Below are 23,672 nucleotides of genomic sequence, written 5' to 3'. Positions count from 1 at the left end.
CACGCTGTGCCTCTGCCCACTCTGTGCCTCTGCCCACCCTGTGCCTCTACCCACTCTGTGCCTCTGCCCACGCTGTGCCTGGTGTCCCCAGGGGTGGTGGCACTGGCAGTCCCTGAGCAGGCACTGAGTGACCCCAGCCCTGCCAGCCCCAGCCTTGTGCTGCTGTGGGCTCTGCTGGGCTCTGTTAGGCGGGGACAGGACAGGGAGGCTGTGTGTGCTGGGGTGGGTGCCGAGCCCCGTTCCTGTCCCCGTGCCCCTGCTCACCTCCTGTCCCCGTGTCCCTGCTCACCCCGGAGCCAGGAGCGGGCTGGCAGGGCCTCCATGGGCAGCTGTCCCTGCAGAGAGGCCGCTGCTGCCCCGGGACCCTGCAGGGTATCAGAGCATCTCACCTCCCCTCCACACCCCACAAACCCCCTGGGATGGAGCCAGGGGCACAGTCCCCTTGCTGCTGGAGTGCAGCAGGGCTGGGCTGGGGCCTGCATCCCTCAGGAGCAGCTGGGCTGGCCCAGAGCCCTCGGGGACCAGGGAGCACCTGCTGAGCCTTTGTGGGGCTCAGGAGGGGATGACCCCACCTCGCCCTGCTGGACCCCGTCCCTCTCCACCCTGGGACACCCCTGGTACTCACCCCTGGTGATGGGCAGGGAGGGATGGATGGCTGCAGCAGGAGCCCCTTGTCCACGGGCAGGCTCAGCCCAAGCCCCTCATCCCTCTGGGTGGTGTCTGCTGGGCTCTGCTGGCTCTAATAAACAATGGAGCATCCCGGCTCCGATGATCTCACCAGCCCATCAGGACAGGCTTTAACCCCTTGTGTTCCTGCCCTGGCTCCGGGCTGGGAGGGCTGCAGGGGAGGCTGGGGTGGGAGGCAGGGCAGGGCCTGCAGATGGAGCCCAGAGCTGGGGCTTGGTGCTGATCCAGGCCTGGATCATCAGCAAGTTCCTGAAGCATCTCTGAAGTGCAATTTCTGCCCTCTCAGAGCATGGAATCGTAGCCAGGGACTGCAAAGTGCTTTGAAGCTCATCAGAGGCATTAGAGGGATGCAAGGTATTAGCAATTATCTATTAATTAACATCCTGAGTCCATTACAGCGAGGAGGATGGGAGCAGAGAGGTGGTTCTGGAAACACTGCTTCCTTCCAGGAGCCCCCAGGCAAACCTCAACCCCCTCTCACAGCAGTGAGGACCTGTCTGGAGCAGGGAAGGACCCAGCAGTGCCACTGCTGCTGTGCAGGGCTGGAACCTCCATCCCTGAGGGGCCACGCTGGGCTGGGGCAGTGAAAACCCAAATCTGAGCTGCACCAAAGGCCTGGCTGGAGTGGGACGGGGTGTGGAGCTCTCCTGGGCACGTGCCTGACCCACAGAGTCTCGGGTTCTGGTTGATAATTGCTGCCCCGAGATGTGCAGGATGTCTCTGGTTCGGCCTGCACAACTGAAGAACGAGTTTGGACTCTTCACTTTTCAGTCTTGAGGTTGTTTATTAATCCTTATCTATAAAATTTTCTTTCTGCCCAGCCGAGATCTGCTCAGCAGGGCAGCCACAGGCACTCTGTGTTGTCCTTTTATACTACAAACTACGTATAACATATTTACACTTAATTCCCAATACCCATCACCTATGTTAGACAGTGCACTTCTACTCTAAGCCAATCCCAAAGTGCCAACATCACTGCAGAAAATGGAGAAGAAGAAGAAGAAGAAGAAGAGGAAGAAGAAGAAGAGGAAGAGGAAGAAAAAGAGGAAGAAGAGGAAGAAGAGGAAGAAGAGGAAGAAGAGGAAGAGGAAGAAGAAGAAGAAGAGGAAGAAGAAGAAGAAGAAGAAGAAGAAGAAGAAGAAGAAGAAGAGGAAGAAGAAGAAGAGGAAGAGGAAGAAAGGCTGGACACACCCAAGTCCCTCCATCTTGTCCCCAAAACCCCCATACCAAAAATCCCAAAATCTACATTTTCACCCTGGGATCATTTTGTTATTACACCATTCAAACCCGTGTGACTTTCACATCCTCATACAAAGCTGGCAACTTGCTCCAGGGGTCAAAATCAAATCCCCAGGTGCTCTGGGCTGTGTGCCAGGGTCTCCGAGCCCCCTGGAGGGGTCCTGGGCAACTGTGGACACCCGGAGGGATGCACTGAGTTCCGACAACAGGGGTCCCCGTGCTCTCCCTGCGCTGTCCCTGCGCTGTCCCTGCTGCCACCCCGCGGGCACTCGGAGCGGGGCTGCTGCAGGTGCCAGGAGGTGCCAGCAGGTGCCAGCAGGGCCGCGGGCAGAGCCGAGCCCAGCGCAGCCCCGCGAGCAGCAGATGGTGCTGTTGCCCTGTAGGATGATGCTGCAGGGACAGCAGAATCCCGAATCCCAAATCGGGAGAGCTGCGCCCATCTCAGGGCTCGGCCAGGGGAACCTGGATCCCAAAAATCCTTCTGCAGACCCTCTGCCCCTCTCCCCAGCGCTGCCACTGGAAACCTGCAGGGCTGTGTGCTTTGCTGGAGCAGCATCCCCATCCCAAGGGTCCCCTGCATCCCTCCCCCAGCTGTCCCATGGCAAAGGGAATTTATTGTGTTTTTTGAAGAAATCCCGGGATAAAGGGGCAGGCAGTAAAACTTGGATGAGTTTCTGTGTCCAGTTCTGGGTTCCTCAGCACAACAACGACAAGGAGCTACTGGAGAGGGACAGCAAGGATCATTTGGGGTCTGGAGGTTCTCTCTGACAAGGAGAGACTGTGGGAGCTGTGGCAGTGTCACAGATGTATTTTCTATCCTTTCCTTAGGACTTTTTCTCCTGAGAAGCTGAGAGGCCTCAGGAACAAAATGTGAACATTGATTATCTGCTGCTGTGGAATGCAACAGGTGCATCTGGGATTGGTCTCATGTGGTTGTTTCTAATTAATGGCCAATCACAGTCAGCTGGCTCAGACTCTCTGTCTGAGACACAAGCCTTTGTTTTCATTCCTTCTTTTTCTATTCTTAGCCAGCCTTCTGATGAGACCTTTTCTTCTATTCTTTTATATAGTTTTAATGTAATATATATAATAAAATAACAAATCAAGTTTTCTGAAGCATGGAGTCAGATCCTCGTCTCTTCCCTCATCCTGGGACCCCTGTGAACACGGTGACAGCAGGGGACAGATTTAATGGCAATGTCCCAGAGGCGTTGCAGAATCCCCCCAAAGTGAGACCCCCATGCCAGGGTGAGTGTGTCCCCCGTGTCACACTGTCCCCCGTGGCACCAGGTGCAGCAGGGGGGCTTCAAGCAGAGCAAGGCAGAGGTGCCACTGCCCTGCCAGCCCCATGGGGACCTTGGGGACAGCTCCAGGCTGTGCCCTCAGTCTGGCTGAGCTGAGCTGGGCCAGGTGCTGCATCCTCCAGTTCAGCATTTCAGCCCTGCAGCGCACAGGGAGCTGCTCTTTATGTTTGAATTACTACAGGGGGAGAGATAACAACTCCATAATTAGGTTTGCACCTTTGAAATCTTATGTTTCTTTTGCAGCTTGAATATTTATGCAATCACAGAGCTTCGCATGTCCCAGTTCTCCACATTATTTATTTATGTTCAACAACGACTGCACTTGTTAAATCACAATGTTTTCAATAAAAAAATACCAAAAAGGAAGAATAAAAGACTCACCTCAAGCCCAGAAATATTTTTCTCTCCTCTCCCTCAAGCCTCAAGCCCTTACCTTGGATGCTTTCTGTTGGAAGCCCTGGGGATCTCTTAGCTCCAAACTCATGATGAGTTGTACAAACACAAATCATTTGTTCCTCTAAAGGAGAAGAAGGCAGGGCCAAAGTGGGAACTGGGGATTGCTTGCTGAAGAAATCAAGACTAATATCACCCTGCTGAGAACTTGGAGTAAAATTCTCATCTCTCACCTCATCCTGGGGACCCTCAAACACCACAACACCTCAAACACCCATCCTCACTCATCCACAGCCTCTCCCACCCTGCCCACCCACGAGGGAGCAGCCAAGGCAGCACTGGGAGCATCAGAGACTGGGATTGTTTCTGTTTGGAGCTGCTCTGGTCATGGATTAGGGATTAAAATAAATGTAGGTGAGGACATTGGCACAGATCTGCCATTGCTTGCTCTCGGGTAAGTGGCTGCAGGAGGATGTGGCTGCCTTCAAGTGTCTCCTGTATTTATCTCTTTAATCACTTTTTTAAGCATACATGCTTTATTGTTTTATTGATTGGACTGAGCTTTGAATAATCAATGCGGCTTTAAGAATTCACTGGGAATGACAGAATTGCAATTAAGTAGAGTATGTGGAGAGAGCCTTAACCCATCTCATTAATTAATGAGGTCACTTTTTTCAAGTGTTTCATGGGAGCCCTTGGGAAAAGAAGATGGCAATTTATTGTAATCCCTGGAGAGGTTTTTGTCTCCTTCCTCATGCAAAGCTATCTCAGACTCCCTGCCCTGTGCCAGTGACCTCTGTGTGTCCTCCTGCAGCTTCTTTGTGCAGCAGAGAACAGGATCGGGGCAAAAAGGAATTTCAGCCTGTCCAGATGTCAGGGATTTTTCCTTTGAGCAGCCAAACCCCTGGAGTCCACAGCTCTGGAACCAGCCCTTCCTCCTGTCCCCTGACACATCTCTGTGGCAGCTGTGATCTCAAAAAGGCTCAGATGTTCTGGGTTCTGCAGCTTTAGCCACACTTCTGGAAGGAGTGCCTGGCCAGGGGGTGGCTCTGGGTCCCACAGAGCAAGGCAAGGGTGGTCTGGGGCAAAATCTGCCCTGGGAAATGAAATAATGTGGTGGTGTTTGAGAGTCCCCAGGACGAGGGAAGAGATGAGAATCTTGACTCCATATTTCAGAAGGCTTATTATATTATATTATATTATATTATATTATATTATATTATATTATATTATATTATATTATATTATATTATATTATATTATATTATATTATATATATATATTAATTATATTAATTATATTATATTATATTATATTATATCATATCATATCATATCATATATCAATCATATAATATTTTACATTACATTATTATATTATATTGATATATTAGAACTACATCAAAGAAAGAGAGAGGAGACATCAGAAGGTTAGAAAGGAATGAATAATAAAAATCTCATAACAGACTCAGAGAGTCTGACACAGCTGGCTGGGATTGGCCATTAATTAAAAATACTTCACATGGAACCAATCAAAGATGCAGCTGTTGGTAAACCATCTCCAGACCACATTCCACAGCACTATCAGATAATTATTATTTATATTTCTTTTCTGAGGCCTCTCAGCTTCTCAGGAGGACAATCCTAGTGACAGGATTTTAATAAAATATGTCAGTGCCAAGAGGATTCTGGCAGGCTGGGCAGGCAGGGCTGGGGTCAGGGCAGGGCCAGTGCTGGTTCCCAGCCTGGCTGGCACAGCTCAGCAGCTGCTCTGCTCCCTCTGCAGATGGAAAGCCAGGCACAGCACATGGAGGGCTCCTGCAGCCAGGGCAGCATTTGGGAAAAGTGATTCATGCTTCTATCTGCAGATAAACCCCTGCTCTGTCTTTGCCTGCACTCTGCAATCTGTGAGTGCCTCAGGTAGGGAGAAAACTGCTGAGAGCTCCCAGGAAGGTTTCCAGAGCAGGAGGTTTCACAGCAGTTCTGTGCTGCTGCTCCAAACAGCCCAGCCCAGCCTCATTACTCATCCTTCCCTTCCACAAAACTCGCTCCCCTCCTTCTAATAAGGAGCATAAAAAGCACTATTTTGGGCTTTTTCAGTGCATTGCTCATGATTAAAGAGATAGTTGGGAATAGTCTGTGATGCTGAAAAGTCTCTGTATGAAATATTGAGCAGTGCTTAAGAAAGCCAAGTGCGTTTGTGTGGCAGAAATGGGGCTGGCCCAGGAGTGGCACTGAGGAGGAGACAGAAAGCAGCAGAGGCTGGTGACTCATGGGGAGAAAATGGTTCAACCTGGGCCAGGCTGGCATGGGGAAAGTGTCTGGGTCAAGCTGGGCCCTGTCTGCTTTGTGAAGGGGTGGTGTTGTGACACCTTACTCTGAAAAGAGAATTAGCAGATTACTTATTGATATAAAACAGTAATTTGACAAGGTTCACTGTCAGGATTCACTTGATTATTTATTGGCAGAGGACAGGCTCAGGCAGAACTGTCAGGGAACCCCTGGCACGTCCCTGGGCAGGTCCTGAGTGGTGGTGGCTCCAAGCAAGTGCCACCAGACACGTGGTGACAGTGAACCTTCAGATTTAGGAAAGGAAATTGGCTGCTAACAAGAGGTTTTGCACAAAATGTTTTGGAAGCATTGCTGCTTGATTTCTGAGAACACTCAGGGGTGTTCTACTGGCCAAATGCATGGCTGGATGGAATCTGATGGAATTGTGTCCCTGGTGACCCTGGAATTGTGTACCTGGTGACACTGGAGTTGTGTCCCTGGTGACCCTGGATTTGTGACCCTGCTGTCACTGGAATTGTGTCTCTGCTGGCACTGGAACTGTGTCCCTGGTGACCCTGGAATTGTGTCCCTGCTGTCACTGGAATTGAGTCCCTGGTGACCCTGGGATTGTGTCCCTGCTGACCCTGGAGTTGTGTCCCTGCAGAGGTGGCACTTGGTGACAAGGTTGCCCTGGGTCCAAGGCTGAACACAGCGACCTTGGATGTCAGTCCCAAGCTGTGATCCCAAGGTTGGGGGGGGTTTGGAGAAGCCAACCCTGTGCTGGTGTCCCAGCCTTGGTCCCACCTTGTTTGTGGAGCAGGTGGCAGCTCTGGGACCTGGCCTGTGGGACAGGGCTCTGTCACAGCAGCCATGGCTGACTCCCTTTGATGGTTCCCTGCCCCAGACAGCAGTGATGGAACCAGCACAGCTCCTCCTGCTCTGGCTGCCTGGTGCCACCACAACAGCAGCCGCTGCAGGCTGACACACTTTGCAGAGGGAAGGGTTGGGGAGAAGCTGAGCAACAACGAAAACAACAATAAAAATATAAATTATATTTTAAAAAATAATTATTAAATTTATTAATTATAATATATTAATGCTATAGATAAATATAAGCAAATATTAATACTATAGATAAATAGATTTAGCTATAAAATTAATTAATTATGAAAGTAGTTTATAAAAATGAATACTATAGATAACTATAAAGAAATATTGATACTACAGATATATTTAGTTATTAAATTAATTATTAATAAATAAATTAATTAATTATAAAAATGAATACTATAGATAACTATAAAGAAATATTAATACTATTGATAAAAATACTTAGTTATAAAATTAATTCATTATTTAATTTATTAACTATATCAATATTAATACTATGGATAAATATAAATAAATATTAATACTATAAATAAATATGTTTAGTTATAAAATTAATTAATAATTTAATCAATTATAAAACATTAATACTATAGATAACTATAAATGTTAATACTATAAATAGATATGTTTAGTTATAAAATAAATAAATTAATTATTAAAATATTAATACTATAGATAAACATAATTCAATATTAATACTATAGATAAATATAAATTAATATTAATTTGTGGAGCATTACAATTCTCCCCGAGTCCCTCCCAAGCCCCTGAGGTGTATTGATGGCCCTCAGAGGATTAACCAAGTGCAAGGGGGATTTTTGCATGTTTATTGTGCAGGCACACACTCCTCTCACCGAGGTGACAGGGTGGGTGATAAATGGCAAATATTAAACACACAGTGCAGCTGGAGGAGCCATCCATCTCCTCTGGGAAATTGGCTGTGTCAGGGAAGGGGAAGGCAGGCAGCAGGCAGGGCTGGGGAGGGACAAGGTCTGCAACCCTACTGATCCATGGGGATGCTCTCTGTGGCCAAAGGTGTGGGAATCCATAAAATCAGAGGGTTTGGGAAAGCTGCAAAAGGCCTCAGAGGCAGCAGAACTGTGATTGGAGCTGAGCAGGAGCCATGAGATTGGTCAGCAGAAAAATTATGTAAATAGAAAAGTTACGATGAATAGAACAATGGTCTGTGTATTAACACTTATCTAGAATAACTCTCTAAGCTACAGAAAAGTTTATCAGTGAGATATTGGAAAGTTCTAAGCTCAATAATGGAGCTCTGTGCATTGTGTTTTAAGGCTCATAAGCAGGTATTGTATTTGAAATAAGCAAGCATTGTTTAACCAGAGGTACCTGTGCTTATAGTGGTTGGATGGAACTACTGTCAATGTGCTTTTGCTTTGTGTGATTGGTCAAAAAACTTTTAAAGTGAGTTGTGACATTGAGTTCTTTGTCTGCTGCCTGGGATGTGAGCTGCTGGCATCTTCCCATTGTCATAACCATGGAATGAGAGTGATGCTGGAAAATAGAACAGCTCAAGGCACATTCCCAGCAGTCCATCCCATTTGTGATTTTTAAATAGACCCCAGCTGGCAATAAAAGGGACTCAGGGCTGCTGTAGAGCCCTGCCTGGGACATGGTTCCCAAAAGGGAGAGCAGGAACAGCCTCAGTCATGGGATAATTCAGGTTAGGGGAGAGCTGGCTGGCAAAGCTCTGCCTCCCTATCTCTACCCTTTCCTGCTTTCCTATCGCTTCCAAGTCCCATATTTCTCAGGTATTTCAGCTGATTTATCATCCTGGATTGACTTTTCTTCCCGTTTATTTCCTGCATTTCCAGCACACATCCATCAGAAGCCTGTGGAAACCAAAAGCAGGTCAGTGGGACAAATTAATTCTCTATGTCCTCTGTGCTCAGACTTTATGACAAGTGGCTAATCATCTTTGATTCCTCTGCTGCTGCTGGTAATGACATTAGCCACGATTAACTCATTTAGCTCATCTGTGGATTTAATATCCAATTCACCAGCACATCAGAAGGGAGCAGACTGAGATGCTCAGGAAGCAATAACCCCATTTCCATGTGCTTGCACTTTGTTCACAGCTGCTCAGGACGACCTTTTGCAGTTAATTGATCAGCTGGGACAACCTGTGAGACCTGGGTCACCGGGTTCTTGCCTTGGGCTGCTCCTGAGTGGAGTGGTGGCAATTAAAGCTTTCCAGGGCAGTGAAGGGAGGGGCTCTGCGGGCTCAGGGAAGTGGGGAGCAGCGTGATGCTCATCATTCCCAGCTACCTGACCCTAAAACCTCTCATTTCCCCTCGGTCTCCAGCGCCTCAGGCTGTTCCTGGGTCTCTCAGCAGGGCTGGGATGGGCTGGGATGTGCAGATTGCTCCATGAGGGAGCAGAACTGAGCCCATTCCAGCTCCCCGAAAGGCCCCATTGTATCTGCTGTACATCAGGAGCTATAAATACCCTCCCTGCTGGCTGCAGGCTCTTTTCCCTGCCTGCATTTTTAATTCTGGTGGCAGCTGTGGTGTTTTTAGGCTCGGTGGGAGATCTGCTTGGCTGGGGTGTGCTGAGTCCCCCCCCAGGCCAGGGACACTGCCCAAAACAGGGTCAGTCCTGGGTTCTGACAGGAGAAGGGTTTGGAAAGGCAGAAGGAACAGGATATTCAGCTGGAACAACCAGGGCTAGGGGAAGGTGTCCCTGTCCATGGCAGGGATGGGACTGGAGCATCTTTAAGGTCATTTCCAACCCAAACCCTTCTGGGATTCCATGATTCTGTGATTCATACAAGCTGCCCCTCCCACACCACTGATTGATTAATTTATTCCTTGGTCTGGTTGTTTAGCCTGGAGAAGAGGAGGATCAGGGGTAAATTCTGGCTCTGCACAAGAGGGGAGAGCCCAGGGGTTTGGGCTCTGCTCCAGGGAACAGGGACAGGAGCAGAGGGAACGGCCTCAGGCTGGGCACAGCAGGAATTTCCCCATGGAAAGAGAGCTCAGGGATTGGAAATGCCCAGGGAGGGTTGGAGTGCCCATCCCTGGAGGTGTCACCTGGAGGTGGCACTGAGAGCTCTGGGCTGGGGACAGGGTGGGGATCAGGCTGGACTCGATGGCCTTGGAGCTCTTTCCCAACCTAATGATTCTGGGATTCTGACTGAAATGGGCACACACAGCACCTCCTGAACGGGGGGAAGGCTGGACTCTGTCCTGGGAATAACAAAAGCTTCCCAGATCCTGGATTTCCCTAATCCTCCTGCCCAGCTCTGGCCAGCCAGGACAGGCAGGAGCTGCCTCCAAGGAGAAAGGAAGGAGCACAGTGGGGACTGGCAGGGAGAGCCCCACAAGCCTCTGTGGGTCACTGCAGTGACAGGAGCTGTGTGGGAACAGGGTTCATACAGGTGCCTTTCATAATTAAGACATCAATTAAATTCTTGAAAATCAGGTGGAAATATCAAATAGCATTAACTGGAACATTTCCAGCTGGTGTATGCCATGGCCTTGTGATGAGTGGGTTAATTACCCCTCATTAAATAGGCCTGACAGCAGTACCTGTCATTTTGCTTTGGCAGAGGTGGTGGCAGTTTATTGTTTTCCCAGGTTTCCTGTCCCACTGCTGGCAGCCCCAGGGCCCAGCAGCATCCCTGGGCAGGAGCTCTGCTGTCCCAGCCTGGCTGTGTCTGTTCATCAGCACTTGGCTTTGGTAATTGCATCATTTATTGCCACGTGAAAACAGGATAACAATGGAAATCACCGGGCAGGAATGAGCCTGGCCAGAGGGAGGGTGTTCAATTTGCTGCGTGGGCTTGGACAGGATCAGTCCCTGGAGCATTTTTTCTGTTCTGCCTCTGCTGAAGTCACTTATTGAGTGCTGGCTGTCCCTGCTCAGGCACTGCCTCAAGGTCACCAGCAGCACTGCAGGGCCTGAGGTCATGACAGGAATGAACACCCCTCTGCCTTGGAATAAATCTCCTTTATTCCATGTGCTCTGAATGCAGCCACTTCCCTTTGGCTGCAATCTGCAATTTATATGCCAGTGTTTTCACTGCTGGGAGAATCAATACACCTGGACAGGGCTGGAAATCAGCAGGATCCAGTGCTGGCCACAGGAGAAGGCTGGGATTTATTCACAGGGTGAACTCCCAAGTTTTATCCTGCAAATTAAATTGTGTGGAAGAGCTGAAGGGAAGGAGGAGAGAAGAGCCCCGAGCCACATTCTGGGACATGAAGATCTACTGTCAGGTCCAGCAGATCCTGTTTTCCATCCCCATCACCATCCCATCCCATGGATTCCATTTCATCCATTCCATCCCATCCTATCCCCATGAATCCCATCCCATTATCCCATCCCAATGGATCCCATTCCATCTCATGGACATCTTCCACAGACCAGGCTGCCCCAAGCCCCAGTATCCAACCTGGCCTGAATTTTTCCTGATATCCCACCTGAACCTGCCCTGCCAGGGGTGGCACTGGATGGGGTTTAAGGTCCCTCCCAACCCAAACCATTCCACGATTCTATGAAATTTCCTCTCTGGAGGTGTCAGCACAGGCTCCCAGCACTTGGAAGTGTTCAAAACCCAGTTTTGGGAAGTTGGATGTAGCATTTCATGGTGTGGTTTAGTGGGAATGGTGGGATTTGGCTGCAGGTTGAACTCCAGGTTTTATCTTGGAGGTTTTGCCCAACTTTAATGCCCTGTGCTCCCAACCTTGGTCCATGATGGGAACAACCTGCCTGGCCTTTCTCCAGCCCAGGGCTGAGCATCAGTTTGGAGATTTGGAGATCTGTGACCTCCAGGCACCTCGGTCCAGATGTGCAGCCTCCATCTGAAATGCCCTTGAAGTGTCTCCATGGCCATTTCTGCATTTTCTGGTTTTCCCCTTTCTGGATTCTGCCTTTTTAGTTTTCCCCTTTTTGGATTCCACCTTTTTGGTTTTCCCCTTTTTGGATTCCAACTTTTTGGTTTTCAGCTTCTTGGTATTCAGCTGCCCACAGCCCAGAGACCCCAAGGTGATCAATCTGCTGATCACCTGAAAACTCTGCTGCTCCACCTGAAAACCTTTTTTTGCAGGACCATGTTGGGCACAAAGAGCAGGGCAGGGCTGGGGGCTGCTCACCCCCCTGGCAGGATGGAGGGAGCAACAACCCCAAGGCAGAGGGAACACTTAATAAAGTGCAAATCATGTGTTGGAGATGAAACAGAAACACTCTCACCCAGGGATTGAATTGTGAGCCAACCACCAAAGAAAGGCCATTAATTTTCTCCCAGCTCATAACAGAAAGTTTCCCATTGTATGAAATAAAATTACCCATAAACTTTATGTGTTTCCAAGCAGTCCAGGAAATCACGATTATCTCCTGCTCGCTGCAGAACAGGTAATGCCATGCACAGCAAAAACGCCACCGCCCGCAGAGCTGCCCAACCCCGGGGCATCATTAGCGAGCATTGGCCTAATTGGCTGGTGTAACGGATAGCCCTGTTCACTAAACCCCGATATAGACAATCATGTGATTGAGAAATACATGGTCAGCCCCGTATGATTGTGATTAAGAGATACATGGTCAACCATATGATTAAGAAATACATAACCGCATAACCTAAAAATAATACATATCAAGTTACTATTGTTTGCTAAATTCAACCATGTATTGCGCAAATACTAACCACGCGAAAGGCTGAAGTTTTAGGAACTAAGAAGAGCTAGCCAAGAAACAGAAACCAGCCAAACACCACCCCATATAAGGAAGGCAAGAGCTCCGAGGTCAAGAGTACAGGCCTGAGGAAGACCTCAAGCCTTCATCCAGCGACCACCAGAGGGTAGAAAACGACCCCCTAGCAACAACTGGAGCATGCGCCAAGGGAAGAACACGTCTACGGAAATGGACTAGTATAAAAAGGGGACTTGTGAGACACTGGGTGCGGCAGTTGGTGGAGTTGGACTCCCCTGTCGCCCAGCGCTGCTTTGCTTATTACCTATGCTTGCTGTAATTAATAAATTCCAATTGGACAACTTAACTCGTTGTGGAGTTCCATTTATAACAGCTGGGCTGTAATTAACGCAAAGCCGGGCCCGCCTCGGGGAGGGGTCGGGGCTCCCAGAGCGGGGTTTAAACGGGGTCACAAGGGGGTCCATGTCGGGGCACAGTGGGCTTTAAACGTGGTTTGAGCCGGGGTGCAGCGGGGTTTAAGTGGGCTTTTAAGTTGGGTCACAGTGGGCTTTAAACGGGGTTTAAGCCAGGTTGCAGTGGGATTTAAATGGGCTTTAAGCTGGGTCATAGTGGGCTTTAGGCGGGTTTTAAACGCGGTTTAAGCCGGGTCAAAGTGGGCTTTAAACGAGGTTTAAGCCAGGTTGCAGCGGGATTTAAGTGGGCTTTAAGCTGGGTCGCAGGGGGATTTAAGCCAGGTCATAGTGGGATCGAAGCAGGGTTTAAGCCGGGGCACAGTGGGCTTTAAGCGGGTTTTAAGCGCGGTTTAAGCCGGGGCACAGTGGGCTTTAAGCGGGTTTTAAATGCGGTTTAAGCCGGGTCACAGCGGGGTTTAATCGGGGTTTAAGTGGGGCCGCAGCGGAATTTAGGCACGGTTTAAACCGGATCATTGCAGCATTTAAACTGGGTCACAGCAGGATTTAAACGTGGTTTAGGCCGGTTTACAGCGGGGTTTAAATGCGGTTTAAGCCGGTCATAGCAGGCTTTAAACGGGGTCGCAGCAGTGTTACAGGGCTAGCAAGGGATGCAGGGTGAAGAGAGAGGCGAGAATCTTGACCTCATGTTCAGAAGGCTTGATTTATTATTTTATGATATATATTACATTATGACTATGCTAAAAAGAATAGAAGGAAAGTTGTCAGAATGCTAGCTAAGCTAAGAATAGAAAAGGAAATGAATAACAAAGTTCTGTGTCCAGGCAGAAAGCGAGAGCAGCTCTGCCGTGAGTGGGCAGTAAATCCAAATATCCACAGGAGACCAATCACGGATCCACCTGTTGCATTCCACAGCAGCAGATAACCACTGTTTACATTTTGTTGCTGAGGCCACAGCTTCTCAGAAAGGGGGAAAAATCCTAAAGAGAAGATTTTTCACAAAAGACGTCTGTGACACAGCAGGGTTTAATCGGGGTTTAAGCCAGTTTGCAGTGAGGGTTAAACGCAGTTTAAGCCGGTTCGAAGCGGGTTAAGCCGAGCTCGGTGCCCCGGAGCATCCCGCATGTCCTGCTCGGGGACGGGGTCAGCCACACATCCCAGCCCCGGGGTTTTCCATCCCTTTCCCATTTCCCGGCAAGCTGCCCTGTCTCTGCCGCTCTCTAGGTGGGGATCTTCGCTTGGATTCCCATTCTGAGCCAGGGAAACTCAGTGCTGAATTTTCAGCTGCTCTGTCAGGTCTGTAGGTCTCCTCCGGGACACGTAGAGCTCCTTCTGTTAGGAAAATTAACCCACAAACACCAGAGGTTTATGCCCAAAAAGGAGACAGAAGAGCCCTTTTTTACTTTATTTGAATAAAGGGAGAGGCTGTGGCGCAGAAATCGCTGCCCTGGGATTTCTCAAGTTTTTGGAGGACACAGCCTCCTTTTTATCCCAATTTCCCAGCCACATTTTCCTTCTCTCTTTCCCCATTTCTGAGGTACTTGAGAGGTACAGGCCTCCCAGAACACCTGATACCAGAGATTCTCCTCTAATGTATAACCCTCCTTTCTAATTTTTCCTTTTTGTGGAATTTAGGGTTTTTCCCCATTTTGCTTTCATCTCTCAATGTCTAATTTCGTTTATCAATGAAATTAGAAAAATTTTGTTTATCAACCCTACAGTTTATTTGTAAAAGCAAGTATTTTTCCATTCACCAATCAGTGGAATCCTTCCCATTGTTTCTTTTCTCTCCCAGTGCTGGTTTTATCCACCAGCAGCCCCAGAGCTGGTTTGGAAAGACAAATCCCCCATTCCTCTCCCTTCTGACAGGAATTTCTGCGCCTCTGCTCTCTCCACCTCCCCTGTTTGCTTTGTGTCATTCAGTGCCTGGTGAGAATGACAACACTTGAAAAGGAGATTTGCCTAACAAACTAATGAAAAGTAAACGAGAGCATCAGCAAGGAGCGTGAGCAGCCAAAATCAGGGGCTGATTTCAGCATCTCCACCACAACATCCTCCCGCAGGGATGCTCCAGCACCCCCTGCCCTCAGCAGGGCTCAAACCCTCCCAAATTGAGCTGTTCCAGGGTGCAGCCACGTCATCCTCAGCAGAATTGTTGTTGCTAAAGATAAATGTCTCTCTGAGCAGCACCAAGGCTCTGTTTTCCTTGCAGGGAGATGGCAGCTGACTCTGGCAGGGCCAGCAGGATTAAGCATCCCCGTGTTGTGAATTCCCTGCCAGCCAGAGCACAGAGAAATGAGATGCCAGGGGTGGAAGGGCAGTGTTCTGCACGAGGACTGTCTCCACTGCAGCCAGGCACTGATCAGGGGAGCAGCTGAACCCTGGGTGTTGTCAGGAGATGAATATTAACCCAGCCAAACTCACGTGCACACAACGAGGTGCCCTAAACCTGACAGGCAACAACGCTGATAAAACAAAACAGGGAGGATAAAAAGGCCAAAAGGATGGGCAGCAACATGGGACAGGCCTTTTGTTTGGGTTCCACGTGGAAATTTAGATGTAAAATGAAGATTCTGTTAAGGAATGCTTCAAATCCTTTTATCAGGGAGCACTGCAAAGTGTCTTGCTCTTCACTTGAAAGCAGATGTTCAGCTGGGAAGGAGCATTCCGTCAGAAATGCTTCAGAACAATGCGGATTCAGGGGCAAATCCGTTCACCCCTCTGCTGAAACATCTTCAAGGCCTCCTCTCAAGGACTGGAAACGTCTTGCAGAGGGATCTGTTCCAGGTGAGTGTTATCAGAGGCTGCTGAGTGGCTTGTGGCAGCCTGGCTGGGCTGTGTGGGGAGTGCTTTTCCTCCCATCACACTGACCTGCAGCCTCTGCACAGCACCCAAGAGGGAAGAAAAGCAGTGGGGCTGTGAGCTGGGGTTGTGCCAGGGTCCTCCTGGGGTTCTGGGGGCTCTCCAAAGGTCCTGGCAGCTGCAGGAGAGGGATTTAGGTGTGGGTTTTGGGGGTGAGGGATTTGGGTTCTGCAGGACAGGAGTGCAGAGGGGAGGCAAGGGAAGAAAGGCAGCAGAGCAGAGAGAAATGAGCTGAGAGAAGCGGGATGGAGCAGCAGGAGCCAGGTCTGGGCACAGCTCTGATGTGTGGGGGAGTTTCTGTGGGATCTCAGATGGAAACCGTGCTTGGAATGCTCCTCAGCATGGGAGGAAGGGTGTGCTCTTCAAAGGAAACACTTCCCTTGGGAATATTGCCTTGGTTTTGCAGAGAAACCCTGGAAAAAACCCTTTCCCTTTCCTTTTCCATTTCCATTTCCCTTTCCTTCACGCTTCCCCCACTTCCCCTCCTTTTTTTCCCCTTTTCACTTCCCCCTTCCTTCCCCTTCCTGCCTTTGCAATGTCCCTTTGCCTTCATCTCATTCCCCTTTATTTTCCCTTTCCCTCTCTCCTCCCCTGCACTCCCTGCTCTGTCTCTGCTGGCCCCAGACAGGGTTCCAAACCCGTCCCTGCTCCCAAGCCCATCCCTGCAATCCCCAGGATCCCAAACCCCTCCCTGCTGTCCTTCTGTCTGCAGGACTGACGGACACCTGCAAGCAGGGGAGGAAGTGCAGGGCAGGCAGTGATGGGAGGGGAAGGGGCTGGGATGTCTCATTCAAGGTGCAGGAGGAGGAGGAGAGGGAAATGCAGAACCTCAGCCCAAGAATTCTTCATTTCCTTCACATTCATCCCCATTTCCGTGCAGGGAAAAGATCAGAATCCCCAGAAATTCCCCTGGAAATTCCCCTTCCATCTTGCTGGAGGGTCTGGGCTGCCCTGTGCCCTCTGGGAGAGCCTCAGCTCCTTCCTGGGGTCATTCCTTCCTCCCAGCAATATTTACACGGCCAGATCTGCTCCCTGTGCTTCTCCAGCGACTGCAGGGGGAGCCTTGGCACCAAAATTGGGCTGGGCAGCTCCGAGGCAGCGTCAGAAATGCCCAAATCTGATGGAAATCAAGCCCCAAATGGGGGGTTTGGAAATCCAAGGGTGCTGTCACTCTCTGGTGGGGGCTGCTCAGAGCGGAGCTGCTCCCAGCACAAAGCTGGGCACCTTTTCCAGTCTGCCCAAAAATTCAACTCGGAACAGCTTCAGTTAAGTCCAGCTTGAGCTTTCAAGCCCTGGAGAGGGGGTGTGGAAGGGTGGGGGGCACCAAGCTGTTTGAATTCAGATCCCAGGACCCCCAACTTGAGAGGAGGTTTGGAAGGGAATTCTGGTGGGAGCAGCCCCTTTCCAGGATTTCTGGTTCCCAGGGAATATCTGTAATTTTGGAGCCAGTTCCTTGTGCTGTCCCAATAGGGGAGAGCCTGGACTGCAGCAAGCCCAGCTTGTGTTTTAGATCCCAGCTGGTTTCCATCAGCAGAGTTCATTCATTTTGGGCTCAGCAGAGAGATGCAGAAAAAGCAAGTGAAGCTGCAGAAATCGGTTTGGTTTCTGAATAAAGCTGTATTTTAATGAAGAGGCAAATTCAGTGCTGCAAAATGCCAAGCGAGAAGAGTTTCTGGTGCAAACTTCCACGCTGAGCAGCTTCTGTTTTCTTCAGGCCACATCTTCCTTGGGAAGAGCAAGGCTTCTGGAAATCAGGCTCCAGCTTTGGAAGGGTTTTCCAGGCTGGCTCAGTTCCCCTGTGGGAGCTGTGCTCCCCTCAAACCCTCCCCGAGCATTCCTTGGGCAAGGACAAGGTGAAGGTGCTGAACTCAGTCCGAAAGGTTTCCTGCTGGCTTTGGAGCCCTGCTTGGCTTCTGCAGCAGCCAGAACACAAACCCTTCCCCGGAGAGAGGCATCTCCTGTGATCCTGGGGCTCAAAGCAGCTCCAGAGCCAGGAGACAGCTGAGAAATGACTCTGGGCCCATCCAGAATGGAGCTGCCCAGATCAAAGCACCACAGGAGAAGCCTCAGCCCTTGAGGGCAGAACTCTGAGATTTTCCTCCCCTCTCTGGAGCAACAACATCTCCAAGGTCACCTTGCAGCAGAGTGGTGCCACACAGACCGGAGGAAGGTGGTAATTTGGGTATAAATTGGCTGGAAGATTAAATTTAAAGGATTGCCAACCCTCCTGCACAGCTCAGCTTGGGGCTGCCTCCCTGCAGCCTCCCTTGGGCTGGTCCTGGTGCCAGCACTGCCCAAAGCAGGCAGGGACAGCTGGGGATGGGGATGGAGAGCAGAGGATGCAGAGCAGACAATGGGGAGTAGAGGAGGGGATGGGGAGAAGAGGACAGAGAGCAGAGCAGAAGATGGGGAGCAGGGGATGGAGAGGATGGGGAGAAGAGGATGGAGAGCAGAGCAGGGGTTGCAGGGCAGGGGATGGAGAAGATGAGGAGCAGGGAATGAGGAGCAGAGGATGAGGAGGAGAGGATGCTGAGCGATGCATCCTCTGGGGATGGAGAGAAGAGGATGCAGAGCAGAAGATAGAGAGCAGAGGGCAGGATGAGGATGAAGAGCAGAGGATGGAGAGCGGGGAATGAAGAGCAGAGGATGGGGAGAAGGGGGTAGAAGAGAGCAGAGGATAGGTAGCAGAGAGGATGAGGAGCAGAGAAGGGGATGAGGAGTAGAGGGTGCAGAGAAAGGGATGGGGAGCAGAGGAGGAGGAGCAGGGAATGCAGAGAAGAGGATGGAGAACAGAGAGAATGAGGAGCAGGGGCTGGGGAGGAGAGGATAGGGAGAAGGGGATGGAGAGAAGAGGATGCAGAGCAGAGGATGGGGAGAGAAGATGAGGAGCAAGGAATGAAGAGCTGAGGATGGGAAGCACAGCAGAGGTTGCAGAGCTGAGGAAGGAGAGAAGAGCATGCAGGGCAGAGGACAGGATGGGGAGCAGGGAATGAGGAGCAGGGCATGGGGAGCAGAGCAGAGGACAGGATGAGGATGCAGAGCAGGGCATGGGGAGCGAGGATGCAGGGCAGAGGATGAGGAGCTGCTGGAACGATGCACAGCCCCCTCCTGCTGCCCAGGGCTGCTCTAAAGGAGCTGAACTCAGTGTTAATCTGTGTCCCACCGAGCCCTGGCCGTCCTTTCATCCCCGGCCCAGCAGCTGTGTCCCTGCAGAGGGCCAGTCCCTGCTGTCCTACTTGAGCAGCTCTGCAAAAGCTCCTCAGAAGCTCCTGGTGCTCTGCCCTCCACCCCTGAGCCCCTGAACCTCCTCTCCTGCTGTGTGCCATCCACGGGGACAGGGCTGTCCCTGTGCTCTGTGCAGGGCTGTGCTGCCTGGACAAAGGGCATTTTCTCATCTGGGGGCAGCTCTGGGCTGTGGCTGCACCTCAGCAGGGCTCAGAGCCCCAGGGGTGGGCACAGGGGTCCCCTCTGCCTGCAGAGACCTGCCCTGGCTGTCCCAGGGAGGGGATGCGGCTGCTCCCTGTCACAGACATCTTTTGTGGAAAATCCTTTCCTTAGGATTTTTTACCCTGAGAAGCTGAGAGGGCTCAGGAACAAAATGTGAACAATGATTATCTGCTGCTGTGGAATGCAACAGGTGGATCTGGGGTTGGTCTCATGTGGTTGTTGCTAATTAAGGCCAATCACACTCAGCTGGTTCAGACACAAAGCCTGAGCCACAAACCTTTGTTATCATTCTTTCCTATTCTATTCTTAGCCAGCCTTCTGATGAAATCCTTTCTTCTATTCTTTTAGTATCGTTTTAATGTAATATATATCATAAAATAATAAATCAGCCTTCTGAAACATGGAGTCAGATTCTCATCCTGGGACCCCTGTGAACACCACTACATTCCTCCATCTCGTCCCCTGAACCCCCATTCTAAAAACCCCAAAAAATCTATTTTTCACCCTGTGACAAACTGATTATTATTCTACTTAGAGTTTTGTGGTTTGCAGATCCTCATACAAGGTTGGTTATTTTCTTCATGGGTCACAATGACACCCACAGGTGCCTTGGGCTCTGTGCCAGGGTCTCTGAGCCCCCTGGCAGGGGTTTGGGCACTGCAGGACAGCCAGAGGGATGTCCTGAGCTCTGACACCCCACAAGATCCCCCCCTGGATGGCAGTGTTGGCTTCCCCAGGCTGTGGGGCAGTGTCACTGTCACCCCCAGGGGGTAAATTCAGCCCAGAAGCTCCCACAGGAGCTGCCTTGGCTGGGGTTTGTTCCCAAGGCACAGAGGCCATGGGAACAGCGGGCCAGGAGGGCCCAGAGCTGTGTCCCCTGCCCTGGTTGGTCCCTCCCTGCCACAATCCCCTGCCACTGAGGAGGAGCCCGATGCCTTCAGACACCGGCATCCCTGCCAGCATCAATTTTCCAGTTGGCAGAGAGGGCCAATGACAGGAGCCGGTGCCAGGAACAGTGGAGAGCAATTTCTGGGGTGGTTGATCTCCTGTTCCAGGCAGCACCATGGTCACAGGTGGTGGGAAAAGCAATTAGACTGCAGGCAGCAGAGCTGGGCTGGGCCCTGAGCCCCTGGCACCGAGCATGGCCAAGGGGACAGCATCCTGCAGCACACAAACCACCCAAACCTGAGGGCATCCACAGCATCACAGGGTTTGGGAAAGCTGCAGAAGGCCTCAGAGGCAGCAGAACTGTGACCAGAGCTAAGCAGCAGCCATGAGATTGGTCAGCAGAAAAATTATGTAAAAAGTAGAAAAGCAAGGACAAGTAGAACAATGGTCTGTGCGTTAATGCTGGTCTAGAATAACTCTCCAAGCTGCAGAAAAGTTTATCTAGTGAGATATTGGGAAGTTTTGCAGCTGCAGTGTGCCTGGAGCTCTGGGCTTTGTGGTTTTCAAAACTCTAATCCTAGGGAGAGATGAGAATTTGACTCCATGCTCTCAGAAATCGGAAATATATTATATTATATTATATTATATTATATTATATTATATTATATTATATTATATTATATTATATTATATTATATTATATTATATTATATTATATTATATTATATTATATTATATTATATTATATTATATTATATTATATTATATTATATTATATTATATCGTATTGTATTATATCATCTTATATTACATTATATCATATTATATTATATATATTATATTATATTATATTATATTATATTATATTATATTATATTATATTATATTATATTATATTATATTATATTATATTATATTATATTATATTATATTATATTATATTATATTATATTATATTATATTATATCGTATTGTATTATATCATCTTATATTACATTATATCATATTATATTATATATATTATATTATATTATATTATATTATATCATATTATATTATATTATATCATATTATATTATATTATATCATATTATATTATATTATATCATATTATATTATATTATATTATATTATATTATATTATATTATATTATATTATATTATATTATATTATATTATATTATATTATATTATATTATATTATATTATATTATATTATATTATATTATATTATATTATATTATATTATATTATATTATATTATATATTATTTTTATTATATTATTTTATTATTTTTAAAATATTTATTGTATTATTATATCTTTACTCAAGAAAGAGAAAGGATACATCAGAAATCTAGAAAAAAAAAAATTAATAATAAAAACCTGTGACTCCTCAGAGAGTCCAACACAGCTGGCTGGGATTGGCCATTAAGACAACACAATTGACATGGAACCAGTGACAGACTCACCAACCACATCCCCAAGCAGCCAAACACAGGAGAAGCAATCAGATAATTATTATTTGCATTTTTCTCTGAGGTTCCTCAACTTCCCAAGAGGAGAAATCGTGGTGAAGGGATTTTTCAGACAATGTCCCGGTGACACAGCCATTCCCTGGATCCCCCTGCTCTGGGTGCCACAGGCAGAGGTGGCTCCAGTGTGAGTCTGGCCGCTCTGGAGGAGCCCCTGCCAGTGTCCCCTGTCCCTCGTGTGAAGCTCAGGGAGTGCAGGGGGAGGTGCCAGCCCTTGCTGGAGAAGGAGCCTCCCATGGGATAAATCCCACAGCTCCAGGTGAGCACAGGTGGCACAGAGGGAGGGCTTTGTCCCACCCCTGAGCCCAGGTGCAGGTTTGGAGCTGGCACACAGCACAAAATTCCAGCTGCAAAGTGGGAAGGGAAAGCTCTGCCCAGCCAAGGGGAACAGGAGGGCTGGAGCATCGGATGTGGGCAGGAATGGTGCTTGTTTGGTGCTGGGAGCAGAAGGCTCCAGCCTTGGAGAGGAGTGTTCTGGCTGTCTGCAGCTCCGGGGGTACCTGTGAGCACCCCTGGGTGCCTGGAGGGTGGCCCCTCCAAAGGACACCTTGGGGTCCCTGAGAAGGGCAGCGTGAGGAAGGAGAAGCTGTGGGATCCTTGGGGTGCTGACAGCTCCTGCTTAATCTCTCTCACTGTCTTTCCTTCCCCTCTCCTTTTTCTCCCTCTTTCTTTCTATGCTTTGTCTCCCATTTACTCTTAAATAAAATCTCTTCTATTGACTTTGGCGTGAACTTGGGCAGAGGCACCTCAAAACAAAATCCTGCCTTTGCTCCTCCATCTCCTCCTGTCCCTGTCCCTCTGCTCAGGCTCCCTGTGGGCTCGTGACCCAGAAGCTCAGGCCACTGCCCTCCTTTCCTCCTCCTGCTGCCCAGTGGGATGTCTCCTGGCCAAGGAGAAAATGGGGCAGCTCAGACATCTGGACAGGAGAACTTCTCTGCAGTGCCCAAACCTCCAGGAAATGGGATGTGAGCAGCAGCTCAGGAGGCTGAGACAGCTCTGGAATCTGTCCTGCTCTCCTGGCTGCTGGTTTTACAGTTTGTCCTGCTCTCCTGGCTGCTCCCAGTGCCCCTCTGCCCATTGCTGTGCTCAGGAGTAAAGCAGGGCTGAGATAATTCTGCATTTGGGGCAGTGAGCAGTTACAGGAATGTGCATGAGCAGTTATAGGAATGTGTTTCTTGTTGACGGAGTGACAAAGCTATTTTTGGGGTTTTTATTGACAAGGAAATAAGCTTAGAAGTTTTTTTTCTTCAATGAGGTGAAATCACATTTTATAGGACTTAGGGGACTTTATCTCAGATTTAAGGATAGCTAATTGGACAGAAGCTAAAAAGTCCTGCTTGAGCAATTTCCTAGAAAAAGAAGAGAACAAAGAAACAAATCACTCTGTGAGGTGTTTTACCAAGGGCAAGAACCTCTTGCACTTGGCTCAGTTTTTCTCTGTAAAGAGTTTTGTTATTTTGCTTTTTATTGCAACTTTTTTGTTTGTAACACTACCACAGAACCCACCCTGCTGATTTTATGCCACCTGAGGTAGCTGAGCTATCTTTGGTGTGAAATCTCCAAGAGCTTGTGAGCCCTGGCTGGAGGAGAGCTCTGTTTCAACGCACAGAGCTCTATTATTAAGCTTTATTATTATTATATATTTATCTATTATATATTATTATTATATATTTATTATATTTATTATTAACTATTATTAAGCTTTAACCTTCCTAATATCTCGCTGGATAAACTTTCTGCAGCTTAGAGAGCTATTCAGGCAAGCGTTAATACACAGACCATTGTTCTATTTGTCCTTGCCTTTTCTACAGTTTAAATAATTTTTCTGCTGACCAATCTCATGGCTGCTGCTTAGCTCTACTCACAGTTCTGCTGTATCTAAAGCCTGCATCTTGCAGTTTTCCCAAAACTCTCTAATTTTGTGAATTCCCACAGTCTGGTGGTACTGGGGGACGCTCCTGCTGCTCCTCAGGGAGCTGTGGGCTGGGTGGAGCTGGTTTTGGAGGTGCTGTGCAAAGCAGCAATCTCCCCAAATGTGTGAGAAAATGAGAATTTCACCATGAGGGACAGCCAGCCT

The 23,672-nt window shown here is 48.7% G+C and overlaps 1 long non-coding RNA gene across 1 annotated transcript; it reads left to right on the top strand.

The window, feature by feature from the left end:
* The first annotated feature begins 8,420 nt into the window (after nt 1–8,420).
* On the top strand, nt 8,421–12,800 carry LOC134428884 (uncharacterized). Its single transcript, XR_010030492.1, has 2 exons — nt 8,421–8,656; nt 12,467–12,800. It is a non-coding gene; the product is annotated as an uncharacterized LOC134428884 (long non-coding RNA).
* Nucleotides 12,801–23,672: the final 10,872 nt, after the last annotated feature.

This window comes from Melospiza melodia, chromosome 24, assembly GCF_035770615.1.
Source record: "Melospiza melodia melodia isolate bMelMel2 chromosome 24, bMelMel2.pri, whole genome shotgun sequence".
Lineage (NCBI taxonomy): Eukaryota > Metazoa > Chordata > Aves > Passeriformes > Passerellidae > Melospiza > Melospiza melodia.
This window is presented reverse-complemented; position numbering and strand designations above follow the sequence as displayed.